This window comes from Phoca vitulina, unplaced genomic scaffold (assembly GCF_004348235.1).
Source record: "Phoca vitulina isolate PV1807 unplaced genomic scaffold, GSC_HSeal_1.0 scaffold1, whole genome shotgun sequence".
NCBI classification, from domain to species: Eukaryota; Metazoa; Chordata; class Mammalia; order Carnivora; family Phocidae; genus Phoca; species Phoca vitulina.
In genome coordinates this window covers 6,374,974-6,398,805 of record NW_022589704.1, presented here as the reverse complement: position 1 = coordinate 6,398,805, position 23,832 = coordinate 6,374,974, and positions in this window count along the sequence as shown.

Below are 23,832 nucleotides of genomic sequence, written 5' to 3'. Positions count from 1 at the left end.
CCCGAGATCTGCTCTTCTGGACATTCCTAGGACCTGTTCAGTTCCAGTACATTAGAATTTCCAGCCTCCATGGACCGATGTTGATTTGATCAAGAAATGGATGTTTGCAGGCCTGCTAATACCCTCTCTCTCCCAGCCACCAGGGAAGATATTTCTTTGATATATCAGAGTCACCTTGGTCAAAACTGGACACATTCCGTACCAAGGGTTGGTGACCACGAGCCTCCTTCTCAAAGCTGCTGACCAGGAGCCCAAGGACACTGCATTGCATGGTGCTCCCAGCAGTCCTGTCCCTGGAAGTGACCTCCTGCTCACTTCCGCTCATCTGCACGTTTCTTCTTGCTACTGCTTTGGCATCACAAGTCTGGTAGGATGATGGAGACACGCAGTGTGCCAAATTTAGGGAAGTGCGTAGTCATGTGGCCTCAAGAGCGAGCGCCTCCATCAGTGTGGTGCCCGGATGCCTCATTCACGCCATCCTAACCCTGACCCTGTAGGACAGCCTCCTCCTAGGTCTGCTCCCCTGGCTACCTGCCTCTGTTTCTGCTGAGCCCTCAGGAGCACTTTCTCACTCCAGCTCTGCACCTGAGCTGAAGCCAGGCTCCCCAGCAAACGACTGACACTCACCTCGGGTACACTGTACTTTCTGAAGCCAGCAGCAATGCCATCTCCCTGTGCCAGGCTCTGCTAGAACCCAGCTTCTGCTCTGCCTCAAGTGGAACCTGATGCCCCTCCCACTGTAGTCTGGGTCCCGTTTGGTTTGCTTGCAGCAATGCAGTCAAAGCCATGCTGACTCGGAGGTCAAGTCCAAAAAGATGATGCAGCCCCTACCTTGCTTGTTGGAAGACTCGCCATGGCCCAGGTGGTAGAAGAGCTGATGTTGGCTCCTTCGTTCTGCAGCTGCCTCTTCGTGGGGAGCCGGCGACTTTTGGGTCACCGCGCAGGGAAGCTCTCATGATGCTTCCTACTTCTGCCTGGAACTTAACCTCCGTCTTCAGTAGCATCTCGCTCAGAGAAGACACTCAATATATTTTGTAGAATGAATGGATGAATTTTAGCTTCATAATTCATGTTAATATCTGGTAAAGAAACATATCCCTTTTATAATTTTTCTTTTTCAGCAATGTCCTGGCTATTCTATACATATTTCTTTTCCCCTACAAATAAAACCTAAAATTACTTGGCCAAGTTTCAAAAATTCTGTTGGGGGTACTGACTGGGTCATATCTAACATAGGTGAGAATAAATAACATTTTTTATAATGTTTTATAAAATCTGTATCGATTTTATCTTATTTTATTATTTTTTTTTTAGTAATCTCTACACCCAACATGGGGTTTGAACCCACAACCCCAAGATCAAGAGTCGTGTGCTCCACCAACTGAGCCAGCCGGTCTCTATCTCTGTATCTCTTTTTAACAGGTTTTTCTCTGAATGCCCATCAGCAGAGTTTATATATAGTTTTCTTCATATAAATCCTGTACCTTCTTATTTATCTTATTCCTAATTATTCTGCTTCTGTTGCTATTGTGAATAGAAGTTGTCTCCTTAATATTTTTTTGCCTGGGTTTTGAGCTCAGTAACGAGCTATTGACTTTCGTGCCTGTAACCGTTATTTTAAATAAGCACTCGTGGGGGCTGTGATCACAGCACATATTTATCCTATCTTTTAATATCCAGTTAATGGGGGAAGCTTTTCCTTTGCCTGTGAGAAAACCCCCGCGTGTTACGTGCTTACTCTTCCGTGAAGGTAGTCCCAGGGCCACTTTTAGTGAGAAGGCAAGTCGTGATTCAGAATTTAGGGTACCCTGTCACCTGGAATGGCCAAAACCCTGACCTTGATTTAGAGACCATTTGCTCCTCTTGACTAACAATGTTAAATAAAAGCGTAGGGTAGGTTGTTCGTAGGGTGTTCTGGGCTCATTTTTTCAATTTAAAAGGAATGCTTTTAACATTTCCCCATCTAGAAAGACATTTATTTGTTCTGTATTTTTCATGCATACACATTATTACATCAAGGAAATCTCTGTTCCAGAAAATAAAATCATGATCAGGTATTTTCATTTATTGTGATATTCTGAATTTACTGAGATTACCAGATTGATTTCTCTTTTGACAGATTAACGTAGTCAATTCTATATATGCCTTTTCTGATAACAAATCACTTTCGCATAACTGGTATAAAATGCAAATTTATTGTGCTGGATCACCTTTATATATGTTCTTAGGTTCCATTTTCCAGTATTTTATGTCTACAGGCATGAATTACATAGGCCCAAATATTCCCTTTCTGTGATGTCATTGAGTTGTATTAGCACCAGGTTATGATGACTTCATGAAATGAGTTTGGAAGTAATCTCTCTTTTTTTTTTTATTATCTGTCAGAATTCGTATAAAATTCGTTCCTTAAAGTTTTGGTAGAATCAGCCTATGACCACACGGGACTGATGTGTCCAAATTTTAAATATGTAAGCCTTTTGATGCGGTAATCCCAATTTTATTTATTTACTTATTTATTAAGATTTTATTTATTTATTTGAGAGAGAGAGCATGAGAGGGGAGAGAGTCAAAGGGAGAAGCAGACTCCCCGCTCAGCAGGGAGCCCAATGCGGGACTCGATCCAGAGACTCCGGGATCATGACCTGAGCCAAAGGCAGTCGCTTAACCAACTGAGCCACCCAGGCGCCCAACAATCCCAATTTTAGTAATCTATTCTATTGATATAAAAAACACACTGAGTATAAAGTTTTGCGCATAAAGATATTTATTTCTAGAGAAAACTGGAAATAATCTAAGTTGCCTCTATGCAGTGAAACGGTCACATATAGTATATTTAACCACAAATTATGAGACAACGACTATAAAACATCTCTCACCTCTCTATGCTTACATCTGCAAAGATGTCCAAATACGTTGTCAGGTAAAACAAGTAATGTTGCGATAAAGAAAGAGAAAAGAAAGAAAAGGTGGTCGTCTGACCTGCATAGGTTCATCCACGTCTACGTGTGTTTATTTAAACAAAGAGCATTAACATCTGCAGAAAGTTTGCCCAGAAGGATTAGCAGAGGAGAGTAGCTGTGACCAGGGGCTCCGGAATCAGAGATTGCTGTTGAGATCCCAGCTCTGACACGTACTGTTATGGGACCCGGGGCTTCTTATTATCTTCTCTGTGCCTCCGTTCCCGCACCTCTGTCCGACTCCTCTACTTTGTGGATTAATGGACTCAGCTGTGCTCCTGGCACAGAGTAAGCACTTCATGAATGGTGGCACTTATTATTATTAAAGTATTAATTAATATTATCCTGTTCTTTATTATTTATTATTTAAGTACTTATGATTATTTAAGTATTACTTAAAGAGCTGATGGAAGGAGGGAATATCTGGCCTTTTAAATCCATTACTGTGGCTTTTTAAAAATTTCTATGATTTACTTTTGTCACACTGAAAAAAATAAATCAAATGGAAAGGAAAGGGCCCACCAAGCGTATCAAGGGTGCGAATGGTTTCTGGGAACACCTGAATCCCTGGGCAGACAGATAAATCTGTGGGAGCTTTTGATGTTTCTCAAAACCGAGCATTAAGCTGAGTCACAGCCTCTTCCGTAGCTTTGTGTCGTTCCTAAGTTGGAATCTGTATCATTCCTACCCCAAATCATCAGCAATGACATGCTCGCTTCCTGGCATAGTAATTAGGAGCCTATATAAATAAGCATTTTTATTTCCCAAATGCTTGGCTCTGGGATGGGAGCCCTGAGCCACAATTTCTGACTCCGGGGTGACATGGCCTTTGGGGACACGGCAGCTGGAGTCGGACCACGTTGGTCCTGCCACGTCTGAGCTCCCGGCAGCTCACTTCACCTGACAAACCATGGTTTGGGGGGCTGTTTCTTCCTGATAGGGGCTGCTGTGAAAATTTCATGAGATAAACCTACACGCAAGCCTTACAGAATGCCTGGCACAAGAGACTCACTTGACTCTGATGAAGATGATAACAGTGGCTGATTTCCAGGATTGGAACAGCATGCAAAAAATAAAATAGTAGATTTGGCTAAAGAATAATTGAACAACGTTCATAATTCAAAGACATTTTAAATAAGAGGAAAAGACAAATAAAAATTTAAAAGTGACTCAACAAAGCACTTGTGCATCTCAAGCTCAGCAGAAAATGTGCAGAATACGCACTAATAGAAGGACGGACAGTTGGCTGATGAAAACAGTAGAGAAGTGTGACCCCTCGTCACTCTCCAAACACCCTAACGGGGCAAATTCTCCCCAGATGAACTGATGTCACGGCAGACCTTTCCTAATGCTCCCCTAAGAGAAGAGGACCATTTTGAAAAGTAAAGAGGGGTGCTTACTCACATGCTCCCCACTTCTTTTGGGGAGCCAGATGCCTTACGGGGTGGGGATCCTCCTCTGTCCCTCCATGCTGAGACTCAGCAGGCAGTGCCCACGCAGGGAAGGTCTGTCCCAGTAGACTATCCGTCCATCTGTCCAGCTGGTACTACCCGGGATGCAGAGAAGTGGGGCTGTTGAATTCGTAATGCAGTTCATAGCCGTTGAGCCCTTGCATGAAGCTGCCTCCTCCCTCTTCACCTTTGTTAAGAATAGAGGTGATATTTCAGTCCCTCTGTCCCTCTTAGGTCTTTCTGCAATTGTCAGACCGCAGACAGGGGAAACAGCTGCCGTTTTGTGGGCTCCTTCAGAGATTTCAGCCATACGTGCAGAAAATGTCCAACCTGACTGATAACCAAATAAATGCACCCTGAAACAAAAGCAAAAGCCACAGGCCCCTGGCCACCTGTCGGGGCGGGGGGGCAGCGGGAGAGGTGTGCATGCTCACACCTGCTTGGTAGAGTTGGGCCATGACTGCCAGGACCTTTACAACTGTTGGGATCTTCTGACCAGTGATTTCATTTTCAGGACCCCCACCCAAGGACAAAGATTCACCTCCAAGCTTTTCCATATAGCGCTGTTCGAAAGAATAAACTTGAGAACACCGGCAATGTCCAATAAAGGAGAACCGCTGTGTCATAGGCACCAGCTACGGGCCGCTGTGTGATAAGACCATTGAAGAGTGTTTGGAAAAATCTTCCTAATATGCTTGTAACATAATGTTAATTAACAAAATAGAATATGACGTTATTACTAAAGTATAAATTCAGTTATGTACTTAAATTTGGAAGGAGATGATACAAATTATAATGGGATTTCTATCTCAGGGGTTGGACCACAAGTGATTTTTACTTTCGCTTCTGTATTTTTCTACATTCTCCACTTTATCTGCAAGGTGAACATACTTTTTTACTAAGAAGAAAAATCATTTTTAAAAAGTCTCAAATTGATCTGGTATGAGATGTGGGATATTAAAGGCCATGAATTGAACACAGAAGATGGAGCAGCTGGTCTGGGTTGGTTGCTGGGGCCTGCCAGGAAGAAGGACAGAAGGACGTGTGAGCGGAAAAAGGAAAAGATTCATCTGTCCGAAGAAGGGAGGAAGGTTTCCCAGAGGGAGCCGGGCTGTAGAAGACACACGCGGGTGCGCAGGGACCAGCCGTGTGGGGGAGTCGACCTCTCGTTCCATTGAAGTAGAAATGTTCCCAGATTCAGACACACAGGGCTCTGTCTCCATGGCCAGAATCCACCTGTTGTAAGGTCTTGTTTCACTGTTGCCGCACTTAGGACCCCATCGCCCAGGTCACACCCACCTGCCCCCTCCATCCTGCTCCCAGCTCGGAGCCCCTGAGCCCCTGCGCCCCTGAAGGAAAGTTTCCTCTCTGGCCAGAAGGGGGCGCTGTGGAGCAGGACGCTCGTCCAAGACTCCGGAGACAGGTTCAAGGTCTCATTTTGCCCTTTCCTGTAACCCGCGAAACCCACGTGGGGCACGTGGGATGATAATAAGGGCTTTATCACCGGCTTCTTATGGGATTAAATAAAGCAATTATACACAGATGTTTATAAAGCAATTATACCCAAAAGAATAAAAGGTCTGTGGGTAGGAGGGGTTATTAATTCTTCAGTGCTCTCTTCGTGAGGGTTAGACCCTCTGTCCATACCGCCCCTGCTCCCCAACCTTTCACATCCCAGATGCCTGTTGGCGTAGGCCTGCTTGTGTGGGCTGTGACCCTGCCCTTGTCCTGCTTCTGCCCTTTGGGTTTTGGGGCCTGTGTATTGCCAAGACCTGGTGAACTCTCCTCCTGACAGTCTGACCACCAGGCCAAGCTCTGGTGCCCCCCACCACCAAGGAGGGATGACCGTGGATGCCTGGCCCAGGTATTCCTGGGCTCAGTGATCAGCATCTTGAGCCATGGCCTCCCGCAGAACCAAACACAAGAAGAACCCTCCTCTCCTTTCTGGGGAAAGACCCTGCCGGCTGCTGTCTGGGGTCCAGAGCAGCCTCCTGATTTTGGTTCCACCATGGACCCAGCCCGTGCAATGGGACCTCCTTGTCACTATTGGTCTTTGCCCTGACTCTGGTTTATTCTTTCGAACAGTGCTATATGGAAAAGCTTGGAGGTGAATCTTTGTCCTTGGGTTGGGGGCACTGCACATCCCTAGGTGAAGCTGTTCGTATTGCAGCCTGCAAGGAACAAGGCAAGGCCTGAACAACCGCAAATGGCACCCCTGCTCCACTGCAGTGATCATGCTGTGATCCAAGTGCGTTGGCCCTGGCTCGTTCATGAAAGTTCCTGGCCTTTTCTAGCTATAAGACAGAGACGACCTCAGAGTCTCTCTCAACCTTGTTTTCCTCCACTGTGAAGTGTGGGGCTGGATTGGTTGACTTCTAAGCTCAATTACCTAGACATGCCAACCTGTACCATTTACCTGGTTCTAGGATCTTTCAAACCTACCTGCATCGGTCACACTGGGTTCTGGCCAATGCCCTTGATGTTACGAGGTGTTTGCCCGCGCTCAGCCTCTGGATTCAGGATCCCAGCCTAGTCCTTCTCCAAATGCAGTCTTAAACTTGCTGTTGCTTCTGGCCCTGTTCTAGCGCCTTCCACCCACCATGACAGGAAGCTCTTCCAAGGCCCCAGTAATAGACATTTCTATCCTACCAGCTCATGCCTTCATGCTGCACCTGCTCCGGAGTGGGGGGCATGCATAGCCTATTCACAGGCAAGAAGGAGCGGGGAGGGTATGGAGATGGTCGGGAAGGTTCGAGACAGCCCAACTGTACTGAGTCAGAGAACTCATGGTAGGTATTGTGGCCTGAAGTCTGTGTCTGGACCACTAGGCTTGCTCTTGTCAAGGTGATTTCAAGACTAGTAGGTCAGGAGGCAGGTGGCCTCTTGGTGGCCTGCAATTACACATGTGACCTGCCCCCTGCCCCCACCCTGACAATGAGAATGCACAGGGACAACTGCCATCCAGCAGATATTACACCCTGGGCGCTACAGGAGGAAGTGGAGCCTGGGTGAGGATATTCTCCCAATGTCATAAGACACGGTCAAGGATACCAAGCTCAAATGCTCCCCATTATGAACCCTGGGGTTCCACGGAAGCCCTTTGAGTGGGGCTGGCCTGCATGCGTCTCGTACCTGTAGCTGGAGGGTGACCTGCAGAGGGAGGGGCCGAGAGGCTGGGCAGGTGCACGTAGTCAGGTCAGGGAGGGCCGTGTGCCTTATTCCGATTTTATCCTGAGGGGCCACTCAAGGCGTTAAGCAAAGGAGGGATCTTTTGAAGGGATCACTCTGGCTCCTGCTGAAAACGGGTCCGAGAAGGGCCAAAGGGGACTCAACAAGACATTTGGGAGTGTGTGCAATAGTCCAAAGAGCGGGTGGCTACAACTGAGACAGAAATCACGTGCATGGGGCAGTGGGGACACCAGCTGCATCAACCAGCACGTGCAGAGCACCTTCCAGGAGTCAGGTGCCTGATGAGGGAAGAGGTCGGGGCTTGGGGGTGCCTTGAGACCAGAGAGGCCCTGGCAGAGCCAGGAAGAGGCAAGCCTCGGGTGAGACTGCTCTCTGCCCCAGCAGCCCCCCACCTCACCCAGGTAAGGCTGCAAACAGACATGGAGCTGTCTCCACCACCCACGCAGCTTGTCACAACAGTCAGGGGCCACGCTGATTAAACCAGCATCCTCTCCGCACGGTCTGGACTGGATCGTATCAAGGTAAACAAGATTGTACTATGCTGCCACACAGAGCACTCAGAAAGGATTCATCTTTCTCTCCTTTGAAATGACGGCAAACCTGCTAGGGGCTGAACAAACCACATCCGGAGAGGAAGTGATAAAGCCCAGAGGAGCAGTGACAATAACCATGGTGATAATCTTGCAATTTGGAGGTCGTAAATAAGAGGTGTGTTTACTTTGGTATTGCAACCCCAAAAAAAGAAAGCCACAATGACAACAGCAAAGAGGCAGCCTTCTCTTCTGGGCGCATCTATAAAGAAGAGACGGATAAAGAACCGTTTCCCAAGGGCTGTAGGTAAATCCAAGATTTCCTTTTGACATTACCGTGTGAAAGGTCTTCAGTTAGGAAGATGAATCATTCAGGGTTTGGTTTTTTTTAGCTTTCTATTTTGAGATCATTTCAGATTCACCTGCAGTTGTTAAAATATAGTACAGAGAGGTCCCATAAACCCTTCCTAGTTCTACTAGTGGTAACCTTCTGCAGAGCTATCGCATGACATCTCAACCAGGAGATGGACATTGACACAATGAATCAGTTTGGAAGTGCTATATACTTCTGAAACTATAAAAATATAAAACTTCTGTATTCAAAAAAAAAAACCCTAAAATTAAATTATAAGATAACCAGACAGGGAGAAAAATGTTTTTACCTTAATTCTAGTAAGGAGTTTATGTCCATAGAATGGGCATGTTTATAAGAAAAATATTAAGTGGCCCCTGGAAACATTTTGATAGCCTGTAGAATTATAACCAGAATGAATACAATACAGTAATATCTAAGGAAATTTATGAGGCATCATTGGATGCATTTACTTTACTTTAAGAATCTTTAAGGTTTGGGGTGCCTGGGTGACTCAGTTGTTAAGCGTCTGCCTTCAGCTCGGGTCATGATCCCAGGGTCCTGGGATCGAGCCCTGCATCGGGCTCCCTGCTCGGCGGGAAGACTGCTTCTCCCTCTCCCACTCCCCCCTGCTTGTGTTCCCTCTCTTGCTGTGTCTCTCTGTCAAATAAATAAATAAAATCTTAGGGGAAAAAAAGAATCTTTAAGGTTCTTTAGAGGTATTATTGTTTATCTCCTTTCTGAAGTCTTTCATTATTCTCTTTTATATCTAGAAACCCACCAGTTCCTTCTAGTTTATTACATTGTAAATATCTTGTGTCTTTTGGCTGATTCATTCATTCAACAAATATTTATTCACCATCTGTTATGGCCAGTTATTTTTCTAGGGTTAGGAAAACAGGAGTGATCAAAAAAGCCCTCTGATCAAAAAAGCTGACATTCTAACTGGTCCCCCCACCATTTCATCTCAACTATGCTGGCCTTGTTTCAGATTCCATCACCTTCCAGAAGCACCACTGTAGAAGCTTCTGAATCCAGCAGTCTCCATATAGTCTCCCCCCACCCCACCTCTGTGTGCATTTTCTGCTCTGCTGATCCTTCTTGGGACTGTCTCATTTCCACTGTGGCCCTAACTTGTCAATAAAAGTGATGTTCTTTTTTTCTTCTTCTTCTTCAAAAGACACATCTGATTATGCAACATTCTCACTGGAAATCCAGTGTTCTCATGCCTCCTGCCCTGCTCTGTACAGAACCAGTTCTAAAACCTTTGCAGCCCTTAGGGGTCCAGCCCCTGTTTTCCTGTCCACATTCTCATCCACCCACCTTCTCTCCAGCCCTCCAGCTGGCTCAGACCTCCCATCTTTGCACACAGTCCTTCTTGGACTAGTGTCCTCCCCCGACTGTTCTACCTGAAACAGTCCTGCTCATTAACCTTTTAGTCTAAACATGACGTTCTCTGGTGAATGAAGTAGAATAAATTCCATTTAGTGGGAGATTTTATTTACTTGGAGATCAGCAAATAACTGCCTATTGATTGGGTTTATGTGCTGACACTCAGTTTATTATGAACAAAGAGGTATGTCTATTTCCCATTGTTGGCATCTTCACACCCTTATCCTGTTACTATGTGGCAACTGTGATGCCCTTGGTGATGCGTGATGTGGAGAATGCACTTAGCATTTCCTATTTGTTTTATCAATCCTTTTTTCCCCCTGAAGATAAAAGTCATTTGAAAATTAGAAAAGTATAGAGAACACCAAATACGAGATAAAGCACTGCAAGGTTTGGGTGTCTTTTATTTACTTTCCCTAGTATTTTTATTTGCTTTATAATGATTATATGTACTGTTTAAACACTTGTATTTTTTCCACATTTATTAAAATGCTTTGAGCTTTTGACACAAACAGCTAAATTTATTCTCAAAAAGATGGTTCATTAGATAAAAAAAATGCACGGCTTATCTGCATCTTTATAGACTCTAGTATTACTAGGTCAGGAGGCAAAAATTGGTCTTTATCTTCAACTTGGCTTTTCTTTGATTCTTAGTAAGATTGCCTAAATTGTCATTTGTTGGTAAGCTTCTTGCACTTACCTTTATGAGTTTTCTATGTGTTTTCTTTTCCCATTTCCTTAATGGAATATTCCAGCTTTTCTCATTGACTTATATGAGCGATTTATTTATTGACATTTTAAACCCTTTCTCAATATTGTGTATTTAAAAAAACCATTTTAAGCCTGTAATTGGCTGTCCGTTCTTTTGTGATGTTTGACATGTAATTTTTATATGAATTCAAATCTATCTTTTCCTTTTGATTGCCTTTCATTGAGTTTAAACTTAGAAAGTCCTTTCTCCATCCAAAAACCAAGGAGCTGGTTTTTTTCCCCCCTATTTTTTAAAATAACTGAGCTGTGATCAATCTGCAGTTTATTTTGGTGTGTGGTAAAGTTAGAAGCGGACATTTTCCCCAAATATCTTGCCAACTGTGGTATCATCTTTGATTGAGAAATCTTTCATTTCCCATTGATGAATGACACCTCACTTAACATATGTTAAATACTGATCAGTTTCTGGCCATTCACGGTTCATTGATCGGCTACTGCTTCTTATATCAGTGATGCTCAGGATCACTTGTTTCAGGTTTATCATGTGGTATAAAATCTGGTCGAGCCCGTTCTGCTTCATTTTTCTTTCTGTAGAAGATTTTCTTGCGTGTTTCCCCTTATTTACTCTTCCAGTTTCAATTGGGAAAGGTATTCACTTTAAAACCTAGCATTTTCCGGTGCAAGACATGGCTACTCCTTCTGAAAACAAAAATATTTGTCAGCTCAATTTTTAGTTTTATTTATTTGGTCCCTTATATTTATTATTAAGGATATTCTTAGCTGTTCTATTTGTGGGTGCTGTTATAAGTGGGATTTTTTAAATTATATTTTTAACTGGTTAAATGCTTCTAAACAGAAAAGTTACTTACTTTGGTGTGCTTACAGTGATTTTGGTTATTTTATTAACTTCTATTACTTCATCAACTAGTCAGTGATCTCTTGAGTTTCTGTATATAGCTAGAAGAAACTGAGAGTGGAGAACTGGTATACCCCCAGGGCCAGGTAGACAGCATTCCATCCACATAAAGTTCAAACCCAAGCAAAGCTGGTGGATAGTGGCAGAGGTCAGGATGGAGGCTGACTCTGGGGAGAAGGATAGGGGATGACGAGGAGGAGGCATCTGTGGGAACTCTGTGGGGTTGTTCTGGGAGGTGGTTACATGAGTGCTCTCCATGTACAAAAATTCACTGAACTGTCCACTTATGATTTGTGAACTTTTACATGTATCTGTCTGCAGCAGGGTGAACAGTGGTCCTCACAAAGATGCGTCTAAGTCCTAACCACCCCCACCCCCCACCCCGGGAGCTGTGAATGTGACTTTATTTGGAAAATGGGTCTTGGCTGAGGTAATCAAGTTAAAGATCTTGAGATGAGATCATTGTGGATTAGGGTGGGCTCTAAATCTGGTTACTAGGGTCCTTTTAAAAAGTGGGAAAAGGCAGACACACAGAAGAGAGGGTGTTGTGAGGAGGAGACAGAGATGGGAGTGATGCATCCACAAGCCCAGGAGCACCGAGAACACAGGCAACTACCTGAAGCTAGAAAGAGGCGAGGAAGGGTCCCTCCCCTAGAGCTTTTGGAGGGAGCGTGGCCCTGCCAAACACCTTGGTTTCAGACTTCCAACCTCTAGAGCCGTGAAAGGATAAATATCTGGTTATAGTAATTTGTTATGCCAGCCAAGGAAAGTAAAACAACGCCATACTGTAATAAAATTTTACTTAAACAAACAAACACAAAACACAAATAAAGCCAACAAGGACCAGTGTTGGCAGGGATGTGGGAACAGGTGCTCTGATGCATGGTGATTGGGAGCTCTTTGGGGAAGCCATGGAATTATTGATCTGATCACTAAACACATTCTTTCACTTTATTCCATTCACAGGACAACGATCCAAGGCACAATTTCAGATGGCCACAAAGATTTTCATTCCCACACTGACTCTCGCCGGGCCTTTAGGACACCCACTGTCTGACACCAGAGTTTGCTCTTGCTGTTCTGGGCTGCAGTCCTGCCCCGGTTCTGGTTCTTCTCTCTCTCTTCAAGGTCATGGCCCCAGGGACTTACCTTTGCTGCTCAGCTCCTCCATCCTCTGCCTGATACGGTCATGGGCCAGCCCTGCCTCCTGCCCCCACCTCCTGCCAGGCAGAGCTCCTGTCATGGACTGAAGGCACGTGCCCCCCCAAATTCGTATGTTGAAGCCCTAACTTCCGTGTGATGTTATGTGGAAGTGGGGCCTTTGGGAGGTGATTAGGGTTAGGTGAGGTCATGAGAGTGGGGCTGTCAGGATGGGTTCAGCCTTTGTAAGAAGAGACAGGAGGTCACTCCCCAACCCCCCCCCACCACCACCACCACCTCGAGCACATAAAGAAGAGGCCATCTGTCAGTCCTCATCTAGAACAGACTCTGCCCTCTCCTTGACTCTGAACTTGCAGCCTCCAGAACTGTGACAAACAAATGTCTGTGGTTTAGATCCCTCAGTCTGTGGGAGTTTGTTACAATGATTCACGCTGACTGAGGCAGCCCCGAGCCCTAAACCCCATCCACTGGTTGGGAGGGGCCAGCTCCCTGAGAGACTCCTGTCCGGGGAATAAGCTTTGGTGTTCTACCGCTCTCCCGGCTCAGCCCCATGGCGTTACCCCGACACCCTTCCTGCCCGTTGGGCAGGCCTGCTTCTCTCTCTTCCCATGACCAGGGACTTCATTCTAGCCCTCTGCTCCCCACCTGGACGGAGCCCATTCTCCCAGCCTTCTGTCCTTCAGCCTCTACCAGGGGGATCCTTTAAAACCAGGTGTCTCATTAAGCCTTTTAGTCATTACCTTAATGGTCTTTTCTTATTTGTAATTGCATATTTACTATGCTGACCTTTTGAACGCCAGTCTCGGCCCACCCCTGTAACACACCCACACCCACACCCACGGCTTTGATGGCAGAACCACAGCCCAGTTCCGAGTGATCAACCACCTGCCTCAGTAAAGTCACAAGAAGCCACCCCAGCTGAAGATCATCACATGCAGTCATCGAGAGGAAGTCATCTTGGTGTGACCCGTGCCGGTTTCCCCAGGCTCATCTCCCTCCACTGCGCTCCATTCAGCCAACACTGCACTGTCACCATGGGGCATTCCCACAAATGTGCCTCCAGGCTTGTGCACGCTGCCTCCTCCTTGCTCACCTCACTCACACCTCTTTCTCCTGGGAGATCCTGCCAACGTGTCATCTCACACAGGAAGCTGTCCTGGTCTCTGGAGGCAGAGTGAGGTGCCCCCTCTTCCATCCTTCCCTAGCACTGTTCTCCTATCTCTACGCGAGGCTGCTATTCTACTCTTGTGGGACAGTGAGCCCAGGTGGCACATCCTGTGTGTCCCCAGTGCCCCACACACCCCCCAGACAAGGAGCCCTGATGGAAGTGTGTTTTGTGAATAGATGAATTTCAGATTGACCCTGATTTCTATGATCTGCCTGCCTGGAGCCTGCTGGGCTGTCTCTCATGGCCGCCTTCACCTCTGCATCCTCAGCATTCGGATTTACACTAACAAGACTTTGCATTTCTTCAAACATTTTTCATTCATCAGACAAACATGAGTCATGTGTTTATGATGGAAGTGGTAGCACAAGAGCTCTGAGGACTGAGAGCTTAGGTTTGGTCTCAACTCCCCCTTGACCACACGTGTGCTCTGGGAAAGTCATGCACCATCCCCATGCTTCAGATGTGTCCCCTGCACGTGGGCTAGTGACAACAGCCCAGGTCCTAGAGTGTCCATGAAGAGTAAATACAATCATGCCTGCAAAGCATTTAGCACAGGTCAGCAGCTCATGGTCCCGACTTGCGAGGTACAGAGTCAGTCCCAGGTAAAGTTTCCTGGGTCACTAGAGAGACAAGACACAAGATGACCATCTGTCTCCAGAAGAGCTCTGTGTGCTTCTGGCAAAGCCAGGTCCTCTTCAGCCAGGATAGGTGTGGTGTCCATTCTAGTGGTGACAATAGTATCTCAGCAGAGTGACTGCCCACTGAGATAACATACAGGTCCCACTGGAGGTGCTCACATCTCTCTTCGAGAGAACCTGCTACAGGTAGACAGGCAGGTAGAACCTGCTTGGTAGACACACACCTCCAGCTGCTGCAGCTTCGGATCCTCCATGGCGTTAGCTCCATGGCCACACTTTCCCAAGGTGGCACTCAGCCAATGACTAAATACGCTGCCAGGGACCAGAGCTGGGCATTCCTCTGCTGAGCACCATTGCCCAGGAACCCCCACCAGCTGAGGTTGTAGTCCGAGGTCCTTCTTATGTATTCCTTCCTTCCTTCTCTCTTTTCCCAGATGTTAGACCTGCATCAATCTGAAGGCTTTCCCCATCTCCCTGCCCCTCTCTATCTATCCTTCACAGGCATATCCTCCCCTAAATCTCTCATCTGCCTAGTCCCATCTTGGCTTCTACTTCTTAAAGGATCCAGGCAGACAAATCAACTTTGCCCTGATTTGTGAATTCAGAGTATCTGCTCATGAACCTGTAGTCGTCCACCTCAGGTGTCACAAACCATTGGCATACAGAAGCAGAATGCATGCCCATCCCCAAAGAGGTGCCGTGGCTTGAATTAGCGGTCCTTGTACCTAGACTAACATGCCACCTCATTGTCAAAGGGTAGTTTCACAAAACCCGGGTGTCAAAATTTAATTAACAAATTTTTCAAACTAATATTTCCTAAGGAGATACTGAATTTCTATCTCTTACCTTAATTCCTTCCTAGACATCTCTACCCTGTTCATCCCCTACAACCTACACCCACATGTGAGGATCAGTCATCAGATGCCCATGCCGTGCCTGCCATTCACATGGTGGCAGTCCCCTGAGCCACAGACACAGAGACTGCTCTGGGAGGGGACAGCATGAAAATCTCTGAGGGGAGGGTGTTCTCACAGACCTGGTAAGTGAGGTCTGAAGCTTTGATGATTGGCCTATTACCCATTTAAAGCCGAGTGGTAATCACATCATCATGTTCTACACCTTAAATGTATATAGTGATTTATATTAATCATTTCTTAATAAAACTAGAAAAAAAAAGACCAATGGTGTCCACACTACCATAGAAAAAACAGACTTACAGAGAGATAACAGGGAGGACAGGGCAGTAGAGCAGACCCAAAAGGAATCCCAAAGGGACCTTATAATGTCCTGCTCAGATCTACTGAACAGTAAGCAAGAAAGGGACAAACAAGTTGGGATTTTTATCTGCACTTTGACTTAATAAGTACTCCTATCTTCACTGCCTAAATTATAAAGGAGTTTCTGAGCCTGAAGATATTCAGCATGGAGAGGCAATTTCATAAAAGGCATCACAATTTAATTAGAGTGATTACAATGTCAGGACTTAATAACCAAAAATATCTGATTAAAAAATGGGCAGAGGAGCTGAATACACATCTTTCCAAAGAAGACGTATAGATGGCCAACAGACATATGAAAAGATGCTCAACACGACTCATCATCAGGGAAATGCAAATCAAAACCACAATGAGACATCACCTCACACCTGTTCAAGTAGCTATCATCAAAAAGACAAGAAATAACAAGAAATAACAATTGGTGAGGATGTGGAGAAAAAAGACCTGCTGTGCGCGGTTGGTGGGAATGTAAGTTGGTTCAGTCACTAAGGAAAACAATATGGAGATTCCTCAACCAATTGAAAATGGAACTACCCTACAATCCAGCAATTCCATTACTGGGATATATCCAAAGGAAATGAAGACAGTATACCAAAAAGACATAAGCACCCCCATGTTTACTGCAGCATTATTTACAATAGCCAAGACATGGAAACAACCTAAGTGTCCATTGATGGATAAATGGGTAAAGATGTATATAAAGGAATCTTATTTGGCCATAAGAAGAGGGAAATCCTGCCATTCGTGACAATGTGGATGGACACTGGGGGCATTATTCTAAGTGAGGGGAGTTCCAGACAAAGAAAGATAAGTACTGTATGAGCTCACTTATTTATGGAATCCAAAAAAGCTGAACTTATAGATAACAGAGTAGAATGGTGGTTTGGAGAGAAGGAATGTTGGTCAAAGGGTACAAACTTGCAGTTAGAAGATGAGTAAGTTCTGAGGATCTAATGCACAGCCTTCTGACGATAATTAACGAAACTGCTCATATAGTCGAAAGGTGCTAAGAAAGTCAATCTTAAATATTCTTTTTTTTTTTTTTAATTTTTTTTATTGTTATGTTAATCCCCATACATTAATCTTAAATATTCTCACCACAAAAAAGAAATGATAATTTTGTGATGTGACAGTGGTGTTAACTATCACTACAGAGGCAATCCTACTGCAACACGTAAGTGTATCAAAGCAATACATTGTACATCTTAAATTTCCACAATGTTACATGTGAAGAACGTCTCAATTTTTAAAAATGATCGCAATGTCAAAAAAGACTTGAAAATGATGTAGGAGTTGTTTTGCTCAGAGACCAAGGGAATGTCCTCAAACCCTTGAAAAAGCACCCAAGATTTCAGGGGCCACGAGTATCCTGAATGTACCCATGGAGACCTCTGGGGATCTATGGACCTCAGTTCCCTGATCTGAAAATATAGCCACGATATTTTCTTAATTGAAAATAAAGTAGGTTGCAGACAGTATGCATAGCTCAACCCATTTTTCCTTTCACCATTATGTACATAATCCAAAGGGCATTATCTGAGAGGAGTAAAATTGAGGGTTTCTTGTATTTTATATACAACTTATATATATTTTACCTTGTATTTTATATACTTCTAAACCCTTTGAAGTATTTAAAATATCAAATATGTTACTTTTGTAATAATAGTTTCCAAACAAATCTAAAAAAGTGATAATAAATATGTTTCCAACAAACTAATACTTGGACCTAGTCTTGCATCTCTGATGGCAGAAAGCAGTGGACTGCACCACCATCCACCCCAGAGCAGCCCAACCTGTCAGACGCCCGTTCACGGTGATTCCCCATCTCTTGCCACTCTCGTCTCTTGGTCTGCTCTATAATGGCTTCTTCCCCACTGGCTACTGCTTGACCAACTTCCTTGGAGGCTGATATGGCCAAGGGCGTTTGAATGTCAGGTGGGTCTCTGCTTTACTGAACTGATTCCACTGGGCCACCTGCAGTCTTGTCCTGACATCAAAAGGATGAATTTCTCAGCAGTAAAAGCCTTCATCTGCTCTTGAAGACTTATTTATTCATTCATTATTTTTTAATTCAGACATTCGCTCAGCAAATATTTTTATAGCACCTAATATGTAGGGGTTCTGTAGAAACAGAGAAATTAGCTGTAAAAATTAAATAGAAAAATGCATCCAGCTGGAAATTAAAATAGCATGTTCCTAACAGCTAACAGCCACTATGCTAAGAAGCATATAAAAAGGGTGTTTCTCACTAGAAGGCAAGGAAATAAATGCACATTAAAATAACAATGAATTGACACTTTCACTTGTCAGGGATTAAAATAAAATGATAAAACTCATTGCTGGTGAAGATATGGTAATTTGGGCAATTGCTATCCACTGTGGGAGACCAAGTATGAAATCATGTGTGGCGGGCTAATTCAGTGTGATATTAATTTGTGTTTTTCCTACTGAGTTTTTCTTTTGTCCTTCAAAGAAAGTAGTTAGACTGTATTAATGTCTTATTGTTACATAACAAATATCACCAACTTAGCAGCATAAGACAAAACCCATTTCATGGTTCACAGTTCTGTAGGTCAGAAGCCCAGGCAAGGCTCAGCTGGCTTCTCTGCTTAGGGTCATATAAGACTGACACGAGGTGGCCGCTGGCATGGGTTCATTTCTGGTGGCTCTGGGAGACAACCGACTTGCAAGTTCATTCAGGTTAGTGGCGGAATTCAGTTCCTTGGGGTTATAGGACTGAGGTCCCTGCTTCCCTGATGGTCATCAGCCAGGGACCATTCTTGTCTCCTAGAGGTTGCCTGCGTTCCTTGTCATGTGGCCCCCTCAATCTCCAAAGCCAGCATCTGTCTCCCCCACACACATCGGGTCCTTCTCATGCTGTTTCTAGGAAGGTCCTAGACTCCTGTAAGGACTCATCTGATTGGGTCAGGCTCAATTATTGAAAAGACACAAAATAATATCATGAATAAATGGCATGATAAGTAAGACAAACACTGAGTTTTGGAATGAGATTTGCACCGTATTTTTGTGGCAGAAGGATCACTGATACACTGACCTTCCTATACGTAAGACAAAGATAGTCTGGCCTCAAACTCTGGACCCAACCAAGAAGCCACCAAAGATGGTGCAGAAGGATTGTTAGTAACATGAGGAATGGTGGTCTCTTTTTCCCTCTGCCTGTCTCTTGAAAGTTAATCCCGTCTGTGTCTCTCAGTTGTGCCGCCTCTCCACACGCACACACACACACACACACACACACACACACACCCTTGCCCAGACAGATCAACAAGGACTAGCAGCTTGACCACCTGGCCACATTTGGAAGGTTTCCTGCCCCTGCTGTAAATCCCAAAAACCCAAGCAACCAAATCAGAGGCTCAGCCTATCTCAGCGTGCCCTAACCACAGAGGCTCAACTTTTAGATCACAAAGACGCAGGGGCTGTGGAGAAAGGGGAAGTCCAGGGCTGATGCCTCCCGTGGGGAACCCAGCTAGGAAGGCATTTAGCAACCACAGGTTGAAGCCGAAGGACTACATCTCCTTCTCACTTCCTCAGGAGGAAAGGAACCGAGCGCTGTGACGCAGGTGTCGGTGACACCAGGGCTGGGGTTTCTAGCAGGCGTCATAGCAAGAAAACCAAGGAACTTTTACTTTGGATTTGGCATCCTTCTCCTGAGGGCACGCTGCTCTAACTTCCAGCTCTGACTTTGGCCCTCTGTTCAATGATTCTATTTAGGGTCCTCGTTTTGCTTCTGCCCCGACCCTGTACAAGTGTATGCGCACACACACATCCACATGTGCGCACATAGACACACACCAGCTACAGACACATACGTGCAAAGCCACGTAGACACACAGCAACACGTAGATGCTTACGTTAGCAAACTTACCCACACAAAGGCACATACATGCCAGCTCACTCAGATACTCACTGACACGTCCATCCACATCCACATCCACGTGTTTGTATAAAGGTAAATACACCTACTCTCGAACGCTGACGCACACGCACAAATATACAGTGTTCACGCGCACACACAGACACACAACTTCTTGGCAGAAATTCCAACCCACGTGTCCCATCAGCTGTGCATGTGGATTTTATTTCCCAACTGTTTGTTGACCCTTTCCTTATTTTCCTTCAGAGTTAGGTAATTATAGTTCAAAAGAAGTGAAAACTGCCAAGCAAGCAGAGCCACCGACCCGGGGGTCAGGGAGCCTAACGCCAGCCCTCAGCAGGGCCTGGGGCAGGGTGCTCTGCAGACACAACTCTGGGTCTGGATCATGAACCCCTTGGGCAGTGCTGGTTATCTTCCCGGTGCTAGAAGCTGAGCAGACCCCACACACCTCTAGCCCAGGCACGTGCAGTGTTGAAAACCCTGCAGGCGAGGAGCTGGATTCCCGTCCCAGGGCACAGCACCACTCTGCCTCCTAGTACCCCACGACCTTTCTGTGGAGGGAGGATTTTTCCGCATCGGGGTTGCCCTGCGGCGCCTGGATATGGTCCATGGCTCCCATGCTGTTGAGATGCACCGCAGCAGTCTGGGTATCATCACGGGACTTCCCGATCACGGGGAGGACAGAAGTTGTCCTCTGCTTCAGCTGGATGCGGCTTCCCTTGGATTTGGAAATTCAAACCATCAGGGGTAGTTTTTATGTGAAATTTCCGTCTGTAAGCACAAGAGTGAGGTTGGTGGAGCCCCGTGTCCCTGGGCGGCATCCGCAGCGGTACCCTGGAGGTCCCTCCGCTGTCCTCTTCGCTTGGGCAGAGCTCCCCGAGGACAGCTTCTGTGACAGCTGTGCTTTTTGGGGACTGGTGCACTCATGCCTTATTTTGCGGAGGCAGTGACCAGGGCTCTACCTGTGAGGGTGGGGGTGCTCTGGAGGAAGGTGCAGGCACCAGGGACCCCGTCTTTCCTTCCAGGGACTCATAGAGCTTATGCATGGTCTGCCTCCTTCCCAGGACCTCCCCTGATGTCACGGCCCCCAGATCCCAGCCCAGGAAGACAGCTGGGCTAGTTTAACTTCCCTATTTCCCCTTCTCCAGCCGAGCACCCAAGACCCACAAGGACAGACGTGTGCGGGGAGCTGGCTCCTTCATGCCAATGCCTGGGCTGGTGGAGACACCCAGAGCTCCCAGCCCTCTTCCAGCAGATCTCCATCCTGCAGGACCGGCTACTCGCTTCACCACCTCCTCAAGGGCACAGCTGCTTGGAGCCGGGGGAGAAACCACCTAAAAATCTCCTTAAGAATCCTAAAACTCCCTCGCTTGAAAGTTGTGGGCCCCTGCCCCCATATTTTTTAATCTGGCTTAGGAACCAATGCCTCCAGATGTCTACTCTGGAAATGTCCTTTGGGGTGGGGACCAGGGGAGGCAGGTGAGACACCCCAGAAGCAGAATCAGGGAGGTGCTCACTCTCGGTGAGGGAAGGGCCGAGTTGTGACCCTGAGATGGAGGTCCCCTAAGTCTCTCACCCTGGGCTCCTAACCTAGTCTCTACTCTGGTGCTGTCCAGATCCCCCCAGGACCATTAGGGGGTGTCTGAGGGTGAGGGGTTTGATGGCAAGGCTAACGTTTATCTTCTTCTCCTCAAGGGGACCGAAGAACCCCTCAGAACAGAAGCCACTCGGTTTCTTGAAAGAATGAATGTAATTACCAGACAACCCAGCGATTGCACTCTTGGGCATTTGTCCCAAGGGCATGAAGTCCCAGATGTCCTTCAGGGGGTGAATGGCTAAAGAAAGGGAGGTACATCTGTCCCCTGGACTGCCACTAGACGATAAAAGAAACGAACCATGGTTGCATTCAACATCTAGAACAGTGGGTCTCCAGGGAAATACACCGAACTAGAACCCATCCTAAAACGTTGCATACTCTATGATTCCATTTATAAAACATTGCTGAAGTGACTAATTTATGGAAATTGCAGAGATTAGGGGATGCTAGGATTGGGAGTTGGGGGTTGAGAGGGGCCAGCTGTAGTCATAACAGGGTCACATGTGGGACCCTAGGGGCACTGGAACCACTGAGTATCTTCACTGTGGCAGTGGACACCTGAGCTTACACGTGTGATTAAGGCCTATGGAACCAAATGCACATACACAAGTGCAAGTGAAACCGGGAATTGGAAATAAAACCTGTGTTTGGAATCAATGTCAGTATCTCAGCTGTGATGCTGTAATTTAGTGATGCAGGAGAACTACCTCTGGGGAAACTGAAGAAAGGGTATGTGGGATCTCTCTGCATCATCTTACAGTTGCATGTGAATCTACAATGATCGCAAAATAAAAGCTTAATTTAAAAAAAAGAGGGAGACACAGGGGTGCCTGGATGGCTCAGTCAGTTAAGGGTCTGCCTTTGGCTCAGGTCATGATCTCAGGGTCCTGGGATCAAGCCCCATGTCCGGCTCCCTGCTCAGTGGGAGCCTGCTTCTCCTTCTCCTTCTGCTCCTTCCCCTGCTCATGCTTTCTCTCTTTCTCTCAAATAAATAAATAAATAAAATCTTAAAAAAAAAAAAAGAGGAAGCCACAGGTCTACCATCTTGCTCTGGGCTCCCTGGTAAGCCTGCACTCCTTGGGGCTCTTTTATCTTTCTTCTTTGGATTTTCTTTTTCTCCTTAAATGAGTGAGTTTATTTTGTCCAGTTTTCCCTGGTTGTGACCTGGTGCTCCCTGAGGAGGCTGATGCTAGTGACCGTCCAGGAGTTATTCATGCTATAAGCTCAGGTGAGAGGTATCCTTATCTGGTTTCCTGCTCAGAGCATCCTCGGCTCCTACCTGTCAGGGAGACAGGCTGTAAAGCTTTTCTAGAGTCACTGTTCCTTCAACAAACATCTCCTGGGCACCAACTTATGGTCCACCATGGTGTTAAACCTTAGGAGGTGGACTGCTGGAGTACAGAGGCCTGACTTACAGACCCTTTGCTCAGGGATCCAGAGCAGAGGAGAGATAAATAAGCAATCAGGAAATTATAACACCACATGGTAATTACTGCCACAGAGGTGAGCTCTCACCCAGGCTGTGATGGTGGCCTTCCTGGAGGAGGAGACCCAGGCTGATTCTGTAGGGAGAGAGTGGACAGTATCAGGAGAAGCTGCGAACATCACATTCACCTGGGCTTCCAAGTCTCTGCTGACTCACCTTGACATTCATGCTTCCTGGCACCTTCAGAGTAATGGAGAGTCCTTCCCATCCCCAACGCCACACATGCCGACCAATGGTGTCGCTTAGCATCAAACATCACACGCCCTGGCATGTTTTGTTTTGGGTTCGGCACACTCAATACCAGCCAACAGTGAAACCGAGGATAACAGCTCAAAGGGACCACTGAGGACTTCCACCCAGGAAGGCAGGAGCTAGTGAGAACTGAGAGAGTGGGTGAGCCATACAGCGTGAAAGGATTTTAGCTTGATCATCTTGTCCCTCTGTTCAGTGAGGCAAGTCAGCCAGTCCTTCCAACCTATGTCCACCAAGTACAAAGACAATCACAACAATCAGAGTCCTCCAAATGCCATTTCATGAATCTGTCCCTCCTCTTCCCCCCTCCCCCAACTCTGATGGCAGTACTTGCAGATGTGGAAGGATGTCTTGATGTATCTGAAGTCTACTTGACTTCACTGGCCCCTTATACCACCACAACAGTCACCAGTAAGCTAGGGATGTCTTGAAATTTTCCAGGTCAGTGGTTCTCAAACTCCCACATGGAACAGAATCACCTGGAGGGCTCATGAAAACACAGATGGCTAGGCCCTGCTCCCAGAGCTTCTGATTCAGTAGGTGTAGGGCAGAGCCCAGGTAACCAGGTGATGCTGAGGCTCTGAGGACCACATTCTGAGAACTACTGTTGTAGCAATTCCTAAGGGCATAGGTGATCCACCTGACACCATCTCCCCGATGTCCCACATAGTCAAAAGAAGTATAAGGATGGTACAGGGACAGGGACCAGTAGAATCCCTAAAAGCATTAATCGACACCTGATTCACTCTTCTCCGTGATGTCACTTCCACAATTAACAGTTTTGGGGAGTTTTTTATTAACCAGCAGTCAGAGGACAGGAATAAGAACTCTAAACTAGAAGTGGGATAACCAGGCTT